This window comes from Macaca fascicularis, chromosome X (assembly GCF_037993035.2).
Source record: "Macaca fascicularis isolate 582-1 chromosome X, T2T-MFA8v1.1".
Taxonomy (NCBI): Eukaryota; Metazoa; Chordata; class Mammalia; order Primates; family Cercopithecidae; genus Macaca; species Macaca fascicularis.
The window spans coordinates 38497149-38510617 of NC_088395.1; the positions used below are offsets into that span (position 1 = coordinate 38497149).

The window sequence follows — 13469 nt, forward strand, 5'->3', positions numbered from 1 at the left end:
GGGTGCCCTGGGAAGTGGCAGTGGATACCGGGCAGCTGAAAAGTAACAGATATCTACAGGAACACAGGGCACAGTAGTGGAGGGCCAGAAAATACCATTTCCTCCTTAGTGGGTTCTTAAGAGGTCTTTTATTTGGAGCTCAACAACTTTTTGGTGATCCTATTATTAAATTCATCTCAACAACAGCTCTGAGCAGAAGAGAGGGACTATCAATTTATTTCCTTATTAGTGACCTGTTCTATCTCATTGTATTTATTTCTTAAGAGTCCAAGTGCTTTCTGTGGAGGTTAGCAGGAAGCCTAGAGCAAATATTTAAGAGCATCATTTGTTATATTATATATATTATATATTATATTTTTACACATATAAAAGTTAAAAGATTAGGGTGACTTCTTGCACAAATCTTAGTAAAACAACTGTACTAGCTAGCAAGTTATACACAGTAGTCATTAAAATATTGAAATATAGGGAAATATAAATTTTAGCTCATTTAAATGTTTCCAGAAAAAATATTTTATTTTCATGGAAATGTTACTTTGGTGTTGCCTACTACAACCTTTTTGGGAAGAAGGAGGCCAAAATATCAATTTGAAAATTGTACTTAAAATTTATTTTAATTTTTAAATTTCCATCAGACTTTCTTATATACATTTTTCCTCAGCTTGAGAGAAATCATGTGCTGCCATACTACATTTTTTAATTCGATATGAACTTTATCAGAAAATATTTTTACTTCAATTAATCTGTGTGTGTGTGTGTGTGTGTGTGTGTGTGTGTGTGCCCGTGCGCATGCTTATAAAGCCTTGGTAAATTGTGACAACTGCCTTTTCTGAGTGGTATAATATCATAGCTCTCTTGCAATCATTTTGAATTATGTGTGCATGTCAACCAATTCAAGTACACTTCTGCTCCATAGGCAACTTCATTTAGTTAAAAAAAAACACCTTGTTTTTACCATAACACTGTGCTTCACAAAAAAAAAATAATAACTTTCATATTATATCACAAAACAAATAACTGAATCCTCAATGTTGAACTTTTAAAATGAATTTCCAATAGAATTCAAAACAATATCATATTTCACTTTGATAGAATGAACTTCTAAAAATTTCACTTTGATTCAATGAGTTGGGTGAGAAAAATTTAGCCATCATTGGAATTAACAGATTGTTTTATTTGAAGCATTCAATATCACTGATTTAAAACTGACCTCGCTTAATTCTTTGCAAAGCTCTGCTAATGAAGTGAACACAATAACATCTATCAGTTCATTTTTAATATATGCACATGAACACTTGGAATAAAAATGAATGGCATTAATTTAGGAAAATGATGATTTGATCTAAATTAAAAGTCATGCTTTACTGAGTGATATGTAAATACACCTTCTGAAGACATATTAATACATGTTAACTTGCCATCTTCAGGCCCAGGCTTCTTAAATTAACTATGAAGTTTTGAAACTATGAAGTTTTCTAAGTGCAGTAAACCACCATGGCACGTGTATACCTATGTAACAAACCTGCACGGTCTGCACATGTATCCCGGAACTTAAAGTAAAATAAATTTAAAAAAGAAACTACGAAGTTTTGAAATAAATGTGCATGTACCTTTCACAGATCTACCTCCTTGGATTTTATATAGCCAGTCATTGATATTATTTTGGCTCCCAGGGTGGCTGGTAAATGGCTCTTAAACTTTTGTGCAAATTACATGTCCATGATCAACTGTTTTGAGAAACAGAAAGTCAGTAATTCGGTTATTAATAATCATGTGCTTCATTTTTTTCAGAATGAAGCATCTTGTTTACAGCTTAATATATATGTATATAAAACACACTTCTGTCCCCTCCCCAATAAGCGGGTCCAGACACCTCCTTCCTACAGGGGACAGGGGAGAGGGCCATCAGGGCAGTGCCTATTTCCTCAGAGGCACGTATCTTCCTCTCCCGAAATGTTCCCTGCCTCCAGTTCCGATGCAGGAGGCCAGGCAGGAAGCCCCTCTGAAAAAGAAAGGGTCCCCCCCAAACTTCCACCCCACCTTGGTTTGAGCTGCAGTTGTGAGGACCTCGCTGAACTCTCTGGGACCCCTCATTTCTGCTCCCTGTTACATCATCCAAGCCAGAAGCACAAGTCACAAGTAGTGGGGGTGTGGGGGACTGGTCTGGTGTTGGCTCAGTCAGGTGGTTGCTCTCCCTGGAGGACCCCCCAGGGCTGATGTCTCTGAGGCTGTAGGATCCTGATTTGGACTCCTCCAGCCCCCTATCCCTACCATATTTTGTGAGGTGAGCTCCTGGGCTCTCCCTGGCTGCCTCAGGGTGGGGCTGATCTCAGTTGAAGTCAGCATCTGAGGAGTCCCTTGAAGAGGAGGAGCGGGTGGATTCATTGTCTTCATCCTCCCTGCCATTCTCCTCATCATCCTTATCCTTGTCATCCTCCTTATTCTTGTCCCTATCCTTGATCTCATCCTCAATGCTGGACTTGGAGGAGTCCCCACCATCTTCAGAGGAGTCACTAGTCTCATCATCTTCCTCTTCTTCCTCTTCATCCTCGTTGTCCTTCTCCTCAGACTCCTAATTGGACTTCAGAGTAGTCCAGCTGGACTTGGAGTGCAGGTCTCAAAGCTTAGTCATGCTCTTACATTTATTGGAGATGTACTCTATAAATTACATGGTCCTGGGGAGACTCTTGATGCAGAGGCCCAGGTATACCTTGTACACTTCTGCTGCTCCTTGGCCGGCTTTTTGTAGTGCTCCTTCTGGCTCTGGGAGATGTGCTGCCAGCGGCTGCCAATCTCCACAATGCGTTCCTTCAGTGGCAGGTGGTTCAGCTCCCCATTGGACAGCAGCTCCTGGGAACTGTTCATGGGAGGCTTCTTGGTTTCTCCCAGGAACTTTATCTTCTTGGAAGAGTTTCTAGCAGCCAGAGATGCCTGCATCTCGCTCGGCTCTCTCTCATATCACTTTTGATGTTTAGCTGCCTTCTTAATCCATAGCAGTTTCTCCTTATTCTTTATGTTATTCCAGGTCATCTCCATGGCTTTTGAGGGCTTCACCCAGTTGTTCTTCAATTGGGCCATGTAGTCACTAATGATGCTCTGTTGTCAGATCTCTGCTGTCTTGGGTGACTCTGGCAGCTTGCCCTGGGCCTAGTACTCCCTCCTGGGCCTTGTTCTTGGCCTTCTTCTTCCCAGATCATTCCACATTTTGGCCATCAGGTAGGTCCACTCACTCCCAGAGAGCTCAGGCTGCTCCTCCCACAACTGCTACCACTTCTCCTCAAAGAAAAAGAAATGAACATGTCCAATATAGGCCACTTAGGCTTCTCTGAGTTGCCCTTACCCCCATCTTGGGATGGCTTCTTGGAGGCCAGGCTGGTGGCTTGCTTCTTGTTGCTGTTCAACATCTTCTCCTTCCCCAGGACCCACTACTGCTCCTCCTTGGGGAAGGCTCCAAGTAAATGGAGGAGCTCCACCTCATAATGTTTCTTTTTCTGAATGTACTTCTTGTGATAGGCATCCTTCTCCTTCTGGGAGAGGAGCTTCCACTGTTGGCTGCATAGCACCATGCACTCTCTGCTGGGTGTGTCCTTCATGTCAGCCATGAGCTCTTCTCAGTACAGCAAGTAGCTTTTTGGAAGTGGCTTGGTGGGTCATCCATCAAACTTGTCCTTGAGCTGCCATTCTCAGCCTTGGTGAGGGTGAACTTGGTGATGCCCACCCCACCTTGGCTCAAGGTGCTTCTGGATATAGTCCCACATCGTCTCCTCATATTCCTTCTGCTGCTCCAGGGCCTTATTAATCCATTTCAGCCTCTTGTTGCCCAAGAGCTGAGACCACTGCTTCCTAGGAAGTCCTTCACCTCCTTACCTCCTTCGTAGTGGTAACTGGGCTCACTTTGAGATACACCTTCTTCTCATGAGTGTACCACAGTTGCTGGGGAATTTGGGGCTTCTTGGGGATATCTGACTTCTTGTCATTCTGGATTGGGTCAGAGTGATCCTCTTTGAATTGGGTCAGGTTTCTACAGAACTTTTGTTTCTCCTTATGGAAGCCCTGAATATATTTCATCTTCTTCTCCGGAAACTGCTTGGATTCCTTGGATATAATCTTGGTCAGGTCCAGATTGCTCATCTCAAGGGGAGTTTCACATACTTGTCCTGCTTCTTCATGAAGAAGGGAAATAAGGAATCAAGGAATTCCTTGGGAAATCTGCAGGTTTTTTTTTTTTTTTTTTTTTTTTTTTTTTTTTTTTTTTTGCCTTTGTAAGGATTTGTAACATGTTTCTGAGCATTGAGGATCAATTCTGTCAATGTATGGAACTTCCTGGCCTTGTTAGAAATCTCTACCCATTCAAACCTACAGAAAAGTCCTTAAATGCTACATTTTCCCACTTCATATGTGACTTGATAGTTTTGAACTTGGAGCTGTCATTGGCTGTAAAGTAATTTTTCAAGCATTGTGGCAAAGTCAGCATGTCTTCCTGGTACCAGCATTCTTGGCCTTTGGGGGTGGCCATTTTCAGGTCTGTGGGGCAGTCAGTTTTTCTCTTTATCCTCCAGGTATCCAGCTACCTCTTCCATGGTGCTGGCTGGCAACCCAGGATCAAAGCCACCTCACCCTTTCGAAGACATACCAATTCCCACTCAGGCAGGCTGAGAGGTGAGGGACTTTCTATCCCTCTCCCCTCCCAAAGAAGAGGTGGGCACAGGTCCCACACTCGCAGAGATGACCAACCAAGACCCTAATAGACTTAATGGGTTGGTAGATGTGGGAGCATGCTCCTCCTCTTCTTCCTAACCTCTACCCTATCCCCTACAGCCTTGCTCCGTGGTGTGCACACTCCCCTGCCCACTGGAAACTGCTTCCTGCTTCCATGTGCAATGAGTACCCACTTTCTACCTTCCTTCCCCAACCCTGGCCAACAAAAACTCCTCCTTGGAGCACCCACCCAAGGGAGGCTCCAGGCTACAGGGCCTGAGCTTCACTTTAAAAAACTCATTGCAACTAAAAGGTTTATTGAAAAATAAATGCATCATCAAACAATAAAATTGTTGTAGATTACCATCATACAATAAAGAAAAAAATACTGTAGTAAGAGCATTCAGGCTAATCTCTATATCAAGGGTTGGCAAACTATTGTCTGCAGGCCAGATCTAACCTATAACCTGTTTCTGTAAATAAAGTTTTATTGGAACACAGGCACTCTCATTTATGAGTATTGTCTATGGTTGCAACAGAGACCTTATGACCCACAAAGCCTAAAATATTTACCATCCGGCACTTTAAAAAAATGTTTGCTGACTCATACTCCATATGTAAGATGGCAGGGCTGTTCAGCCTCTATTTCCAGTACATATTTTATATACACCTAACCCAGGGTTTCCCAACCTTGGCACTATTGATATTTTGGGCTAGATAATTCTTCGTTGTGGGGGGAACTGTCCTGTGCATCGTAGGATGTTTAGTAGCATTTGTGATCTCCAGTCACTAAGTGTCAGTTAGTATCCTCCCACTTTTGACAATCAGAAATGTCTATAGACATTGCCAAATATTCTCTAGTGGGCAAAATTACTCACAGTTGAAAATCACTGACCTAACTTGTAATTTTGTACTGATCTCACAAATTGGGACATGGCAGTGTCATGCAACTTGAGGCTGTAACTTAATACATAGCACAACTGGCTGCTACTTCAAGTGGCCAGTGGAAGCAAAGCAATGTGGAATACTTTTCCCACTACCTTCCAAGGCCATGAAGCATTAGCCGTCTCTAGTCACAAATCGAGTGCCCTGCATTCTGTCTTTAGAAAGAATGTATGAGTTTCTTTGTGTTTGAAAAAGGTCAGGAAATGAGTAATGGGTTATGGTTAATCATTTTTTAGACTTAATTATGTGTTAGGGTGAGAACTTGGTTCACTACCTATGTATCTTACACACTGCTACAGAAGATTATGACAGAAGCTTCAAGTATAAAGTAGAGGTCTACTAAACCTATCAAATGATGTGAGTTGAATGAGTAAATAAGTAAAATAAGTAATGCATAATAAATCTACCACAAAATTTCTAAGTCTTTGGATTCCTTCACATATATCATGCTGAGAAACTTAGCATCTCAACTTCTTTTACTCTGGCCCCCTTATTGAGTTCAACTAAACAAACAATTGGAACCACTCCCAGCATCTTAACCTAACACAATGGAATCAGAATCTCCTGGTAAGTGCTTCTTAAACAATGAACTCAGCCTTATCTAGTATTTTGTCCTTCCTTCACTCGGTATAGCACCCACTGAACCTATTATGATTCTAGCCAATATACATTAGTAAATTTGCAATTTGGCAACTGGAGCCTGCCATGACCTGATTTTAGTTTAGGTTTTGCAATAATCAGAGGTAGTGGGCTAAATAGAATTTTCTCATCTTTTCAAGGTAACACTCTTAGCAAGGTTGTTACAGGGTCTTCAAAGAATGAAGGAACAGCCTCATCAACCAGGAGAGAAAGGAAGATTATACGGGGTTTGGGGTACTGAGTTATATGAGTCTGGCCATATGTCCCCATTTCAATTCTTGGGATCCCACTCTCTCCTAATCCAAATATAACTTTTCTGTAAAATATCTGGTAAACCAATGTTTTTATGCAGCAGCCCAAGACTCAAAATTTGAGTTTTGTTTTCAACTATCTCACTCCAGTGGCTGCAAGTGATAAGAGATTCTTTGAATAAAATCGTAGAAGTTCCACAATTTTTTGGTTTTGTCTTGATATAAGACATTAAGGCTTTGAGGTTGCTTTTCTTTTCTTTAAGCTGCCAAATTCAGCTAGAAGCAGCTAGGCTATACTGCAAATTTTTAATTATTTAAGGCTTTCATATTATTCTATTCCAACTACTACTAGATCCTTCAGAGTCTTGCCCAAAATGAGCACATTATTCCTAATAAGCGTAGATAATAATTAGCTATTTCTTTGATTTGAGCATGTCTTAGACTACTGGTTGAGTTTTTAGAGATATCAACAACAATTAGAAGAGGTAATAAATCTGAGATTTCCCCTTATTTTCCTGAGAATCTGTTGCTTGCAACCTCTTTTGGCACCAATTTCTCAATCAGGTTGGTTATTAAGTAGAAAAGTCATTCATTAATAGTTCTCACAATTTCTCAGAGCCCTGGTAAATTGAGCTTGAAGCCTAACTTCCAGGAATAGACCTGAAACCATGCCTCAAAACAGACTTGATAAACTACTGCCACTGATTGCTAGAGGAAGCCTGCATTGCCACTATCCTTATGCCACATCTGTGGCAGGAACTCAACTTTGCAATCACCAGAAAGCTTCTGTCATTGTACCAGTAGATGCTAGGCACATCTCCAGGAGAAATGGAAGCACCAAAGATTGCTGCCTTCTAAACCACAATCTCACATGGATGCATTGGATTGCTAGGGTCTAGGTCACATCCCTGTACAGCAGTTGCAAGTGGGGCTGTGAATTTGAGTTTATACTCCTATGTTGGAGTCCAAAGGCCAGGGAGCCTGGAGTTGTTTTCTAAGTACAGGAGAGGAATAGTGTGCCCCAGCTTTAGCAGATCTACACATTCATCTTTTCTCTGCTTTGTTCTTTCTGGACCTCCAGTAGATTTGATGGTACCTGCCCACATAGAGGGTAGATCTTCTCCACGAAGTCTATTTTGACTCACAGCTAAACTCTTCTGAAAACACCCTCACAGACACACTCTGAAATAATGCTTTACCAGGTTTTTAAGTATTCTTTAATCTCATCAAGTTGACACCTAAAATTAACCATAACACATACACCATCCCAAAATTTAATGTCTTAAAGCAACATGTATTTTGCTCACAAATGTGAAATTTGAACAAGAGACAATCTGTTTCATTCAGTGTAAGCTTGGGGATAGAATCACATGAAATCTCAGTCACTCACATGTCTGGTGACTGATGATGGCTTTCAGGTTGAGACTTTAACTGAGGCCATTGGCCAGACACCTACATGTGGCCTGTCCACAAAGAGACAAACTGTCTACCCCTACACAGCTTACTGTGTACATTAATCTGACTTTACTATTCCATTGTCTTTGTTAGTATAACTTTAGTATTCCAGTAGACTATTGCCCAGAAAGAAAAAAGTTGCAAGTAAAATTATTGCTTTTTACAGGAGTTCCTGAAAGTTGTATCATTCTTCAGTAGAAGAGTTTACATTGTAAGATTATTTGAGCCTCTAGCCTCAAAACACTTACCTTATAGTATCCACCAATCCTAAGATCCTTATCCTATTCTAATCAAGCTCCTGTGTTGAAAGACTCTCGTAAACCAAACTCCCAGCTCTCAATATAGCATCAGACCTTGTCCTCCTGCTCTGAGACTCTCTCAGATTCCATGAAGTATCAGTTTAAGCAATATATTCAACTTAGTCTCTTCAGTGTGTTGTTCTGGTGATATTTGGGAAGTCAGCATTTGACACCATGTGGCCTGGGCTTCTTTACAACATGGTGGCTAAATTTCAAGAGTGAGTATTCCAAAAGAAAGCTATGTAGAAGTGATATAGCCTTTTTAAAGATAAGATCAGAAATCACACAGCATCATTTCCACCACATTCCAGTCATGGAGGTAACCACAGATGTTCACCCAGGTTCAAGGAAAAGGGGATTAGACTACACCATTTGATGGGAGGAATCAAGAATTTTCAGACAGGTCTCTAAACCATCACATCCCCTAAACTCAATTAACGTTGTCTATAGGTTCTTGGAAACTGAAACTTTAGGTACAATGCCTAAGGAAGCCAACTTTCCCATAGGCTAATTGATGTAAACAAGAGTGATGAGATTGATGTAAACAAGAGTGATATAAACAAGGTTCCTATGGCATATTTCTGGTCACAGAAACATCACCAAAATTCTAAATAAAGACCAAAACACGTCTAATATTAAACATTAAAATAGATGTGAGCTATACATACATTTAAGACAGATTAATAAAAACAAGCAAGATCCAGTTATTGCAGTTCAGAGTTGTGGGTCACCGGAGGCCATCCCAGCAGCTCAGGGTACCCAATGGGAACCCACGCTGGCCAGGATGCCATCCCATCACAGAGTGCACTCACATACACACTCACATTCACTCAGACTGGGGCCATGTAGACACACAGATTAACCTAACATGCACATCTTTGGGATGAGGGAGGAAACCGGAATACCTGGAGAAAACCCACGCAGACATGGGGAGAATGTGCAAACTCCACACAGACCGTGGCCCCAGCCAGGAATCATTTTTTTTTTTTCTCATCAATGTTATAACAAAACGATTCTGAAAAAAAAGATGTAATTCAAGGACCTGTCGTATAGAAAGATTATCCAAAAGCTAATGGGCAGCCATGAATATGAGGACTCTAGCGGATGCCCCCTACAAAAGGTATACACTAAAATACTAACAGTGTTTAGTTTAGGGAGTGGAATTATGGAAATAATTTTTTTGTATATATTTTCTGAATTTCCTTCAATTAAGAAGTATTCCTTAATTTAACAAAAGATACACAAACATATCCTCGAATTTAAGTTCGATAATGAAATAAGAAAAAATTCAGTACAAAATATAGAAAGGAATGCCTGTAACCTAAATTATTAAATGTTTTTTTAACAGCTTTATTGAAATCTAATTTATATACCATAAAATTGCCTCATTTAAAGTGTACAATTAAATTCTTTTTAGTAAATTTACAGTTTGCAACCATCACACAAATCCTATTTTAGGACATTTTCATAACCCCAATAAGACCTCTCATGCCCATTTTCGATCTCCATTCTTATTCCCAGCCTAGGCAACCACTACTTAATTTCTGTCTCTATCGATTTGCCTATTCTGGGCATTTCATATAGATGGAATCATACAATATGCAGTCTTCTGTGTCTGGCTTCTTTCACTTAGCAAATATTTTTTGATGTTCATCCACATAGCATGTATCAGTATTTTGTTCCTTTTAATTGCCAACTGAAATTCCATTGTATGGGTATGCCACAATTTGTTTATTCATTCTTCAGTTGATGGGCATTTGGATTGTTTTGGGGTTTGGCTATGATAAATAATACTGCTATGAACATTTATATAAAAGTCTCATGTAAACATTGTTCTCATTTTTCTTCAATAGATGCTTTCTCCAAAGTTGTTGTATCATTTTACATTCCCACCACCAGTGTATTAGGGTTCCTATTTATCCACATCCTCCTTAACACTTATTAAAGTCTTGTCTTTTATATTGTAGCTATTCTTGTATATGTCAATACACATCTCATTGTGTTTTTTTATTTGCATTTCTCTAATGACTAAATATGTTGAGCATCTTTTCATGTACTTATCAGTCATTTGTGTGTCTTTTTTGGTGAAATATCTATTCAACTATTTTTTGTCATTTTTAATTAGGTTATTTGTCTTATTATTGAGTTGTAAGAGCTCTCTATATATTCCACATACAAGACTTTTTTTTTTTTTTGAGACAGAGTCTCGCTCTGTTGTCCAGGCTGGAGTACAATGGTGTGATCTCAGCTCACTGCAACCTCTACCTCCCAGGTTCAAGTGATTCTCCTGCATCTGCTTCCCAAGCAGCTGGGATCACAGGCACCTGCTAACATGCCCAGCTAATTTTTGCATTTTTAGTAGAGACAGGGTTTCACCATATTGGCCAGGTTGGTCTCGTACTCCTGACTTCAGGTGATTCACCCGCCTGAGCCTCCCAAAATGCTGGGATTACAGGCATGAGCCACCATGCCTGGCCAAGACTTTTATCAAATACATAATTTGCAAATATTTTCTTACAGTCTGTAAATGTTCCCCCATCTATAATTTAAATTTTATGCTTTCAATAGTATAATTATCTTCCTGACTTCCTCCTTTGTGCCCCCAGTAGCCACGATGGAGGTGATGAACCTGATGGAGCAGCCTATCAAGGTGACTGAGTGGCAGCAGACGTACACCTGTGACTTAGGTATCCACTTGGGCGCCAACACCTGCGTGCCCTCTGTCAGCAGCAAGGGCATCATGGAGGAGGATGAGGCCTGTGGGCGCTAGTCACTTATTCCAAAATTGACCGCACAGTTGGAAGTAAAGCCGTCCTCAGCAAATGTAAAAGAACAGAAATCACAACAAACTGTCTCTCAGACCACAGTGCAATGAAATTAGAACTCAGGATTAAGAAACTCACTCAAAACCGCACAACTATGTGGAAACTGAACAACCTGCTCCTGAATAACTACTGAGTAAATAACGAAATGAAGGCAGAAATAAAGATGTTCTTTGAAACCAATGAGAACAAAGATACAACATACCAGAATCTCTGGGACACATTTAAAACAGTGTGTAGAGGGAAATTTATAGCACTAAATGCCCACAAGAGAAAGCAGGAAAGATCTAAAATCAATACCCTAACATCACAATTAAAAGAACTAGAGAAGCAAGAGTAAACAAATTCAAAAGCTAGCAGAAGGTAAGAAATAACTAAGATCAGAGCAGAACTGAAGGAGATAGAGACACAAAAAAACCCTTCAAAAAATCAATGAATCTAAGAGCTGGTTTTTTGAAAAGATCAACAAAACTGATAGACCGCTAGCTAGACTAATAAAGAAGAAAAGAGAGAAGAATCAAATAGATGCAATAAAAAATGATAAAGGGGATATCACCACCGATCCCACAGAAATACAAACTACCATCAGAGAATACTATAAACACCTCTGTGCAAATAAACTAGAAAGTCTAGAAGAAATGGATAAATTCCTGGACACATACACCCTCCCAAGACTAAACCAGGAAGAAGTTGAATCTCTGCACAGACCAATAACAGGCTCTGAAATTGAGGCAATAATTAATAGCATACCAACCAAAAAAAGTCCAGCACCAGATGGATTCACAGTCAAATTCTACCAGAGGGACAGAGAGGAGCTGGTACCATTCCTTCTGAAACTATTCCAATTAATAGAAAAAGAGGGAATCCTCCCTAACTCATTTTATGAGGCCAGCATCATCCTGATACCAAAGCCTGGCAGAGACACAACAAAAAAAGAGAATTTTAGACGAATATCCCTGATGAACATTAATGCGAAAATCCTCAATAAAATACTGGCAAACTGAATCCAGCAGCATGTCAAAAAGCTCATCCACTAAGATCAAGTAGGCTTCATCCCTGGGATACAAGGCCGGTTCAACAGACACAAATCAATAAATGTAATCCATCACATAAACAGAACCAAAGACAAAAACCACATGATTATCTCAATAGATGCAGAAAAGGCCTTCGACAAAATTCAACAGCCCTTCATGCTAAAAACGCTCAACAAACTAGGTATAGATGGAACGTATCTCAAAATAATAAGAGCTATTTATGACAAACCCACAGCAAGTATTATAATACTGGATGGGTAAAAACTGGAAGCATTCCCTTTGAAAACTGGCACAAGACAGGGATGCCCTCTTTCACCACTCCTATTCAACATAGTGTTGGAAGTTCTGGCCAGGGCAATCAGGCAAGAGAAAGAAATAAAGGGTATTCAATCAGGAAAAGAGGAAATTAAATTGTCCCTGTTTGCAGATGACATGATCATATATTTAGAAAACCCCATCGTCTTAGCCCAAAATCTCCTTAAGCTAATAAGCAACTTCAGCAAAATCTCAGGATACAAAATCAATGTGCAAAAATCACAAGCATTCTTATACACCAATAACAGACAAACAGACAGCCAAATCATGAGTGAACTCCCATTTGCAATTGCTACAAAGAGAATAAATACCTAGGAATCCAACTTATAAGGGATATGAAGGACCTCTTCAAGGAGAACTACAAACCACTGCTCAACAAAATAAAAGAGGACACAAACAAATGGAAGAACATTCCATGCTCATGGATAGGAAGAATCAATATCATGAAAATGGCCATAGCGCCCAAGGTAATTTATAGATTCAATGCCATCGCCATCAAGCTACCAATGACTTTCCTCACAGAATTGGAAAAAACTACTTTAAATTTCATATGGAACCAAAAAAGAGCCTGTATAGCCAAGACAATCCTAAGCAAAAATAACAAACCTGGAGGCATCACGCTACCTGACTTCAGACTATACTACAAGGCTACAGTAACCAAAACAGCACGGTACTGGTACCAAAACAGATATATGGACAAATGGAACAGAACAGAGGCCTCAGAAATAATACCACACATCTACAATCATCTGATCTTTGACAAACCTGACAAAAACAAGAAATGGGGAAAGGATTCCCTATTTAATAAATGGTGCTGGGAAAACTGGCTAGCCATATGTAGAAAGCTAAAACTGGATCCCTTCCTTACACCTTATACAAAAATTAATTCAAGATGGATTAAAGACTTAAATGTTAGACCTAAAACCATACAAACCCTAGAAGAAAACCTGGGCAATACCATTCAGGACATAGACATGGGCAAGGACTTCATGACTAAAACACCAAAAGCAA

General features: G+C 39.9%; 1 long non-coding RNA gene and 1 pseudogene across 1 annotated transcript in view; both read right to left on the reverse strand.

Annotated features, from left to right (window-relative positions):
* Positions 1 to 13469, reverse strand: part of LOC135969220 (uncharacterized) — a 44598-nt gene that overhangs the window by 14701 nt on the left and 16428 nt on the right. The window lies entirely within an intron of this gene.
* On the reverse strand, positions 2330 to 5451 carry LOC102143254 (nucleolar transcription factor 1 pseudogene; annotated as a pseudogene).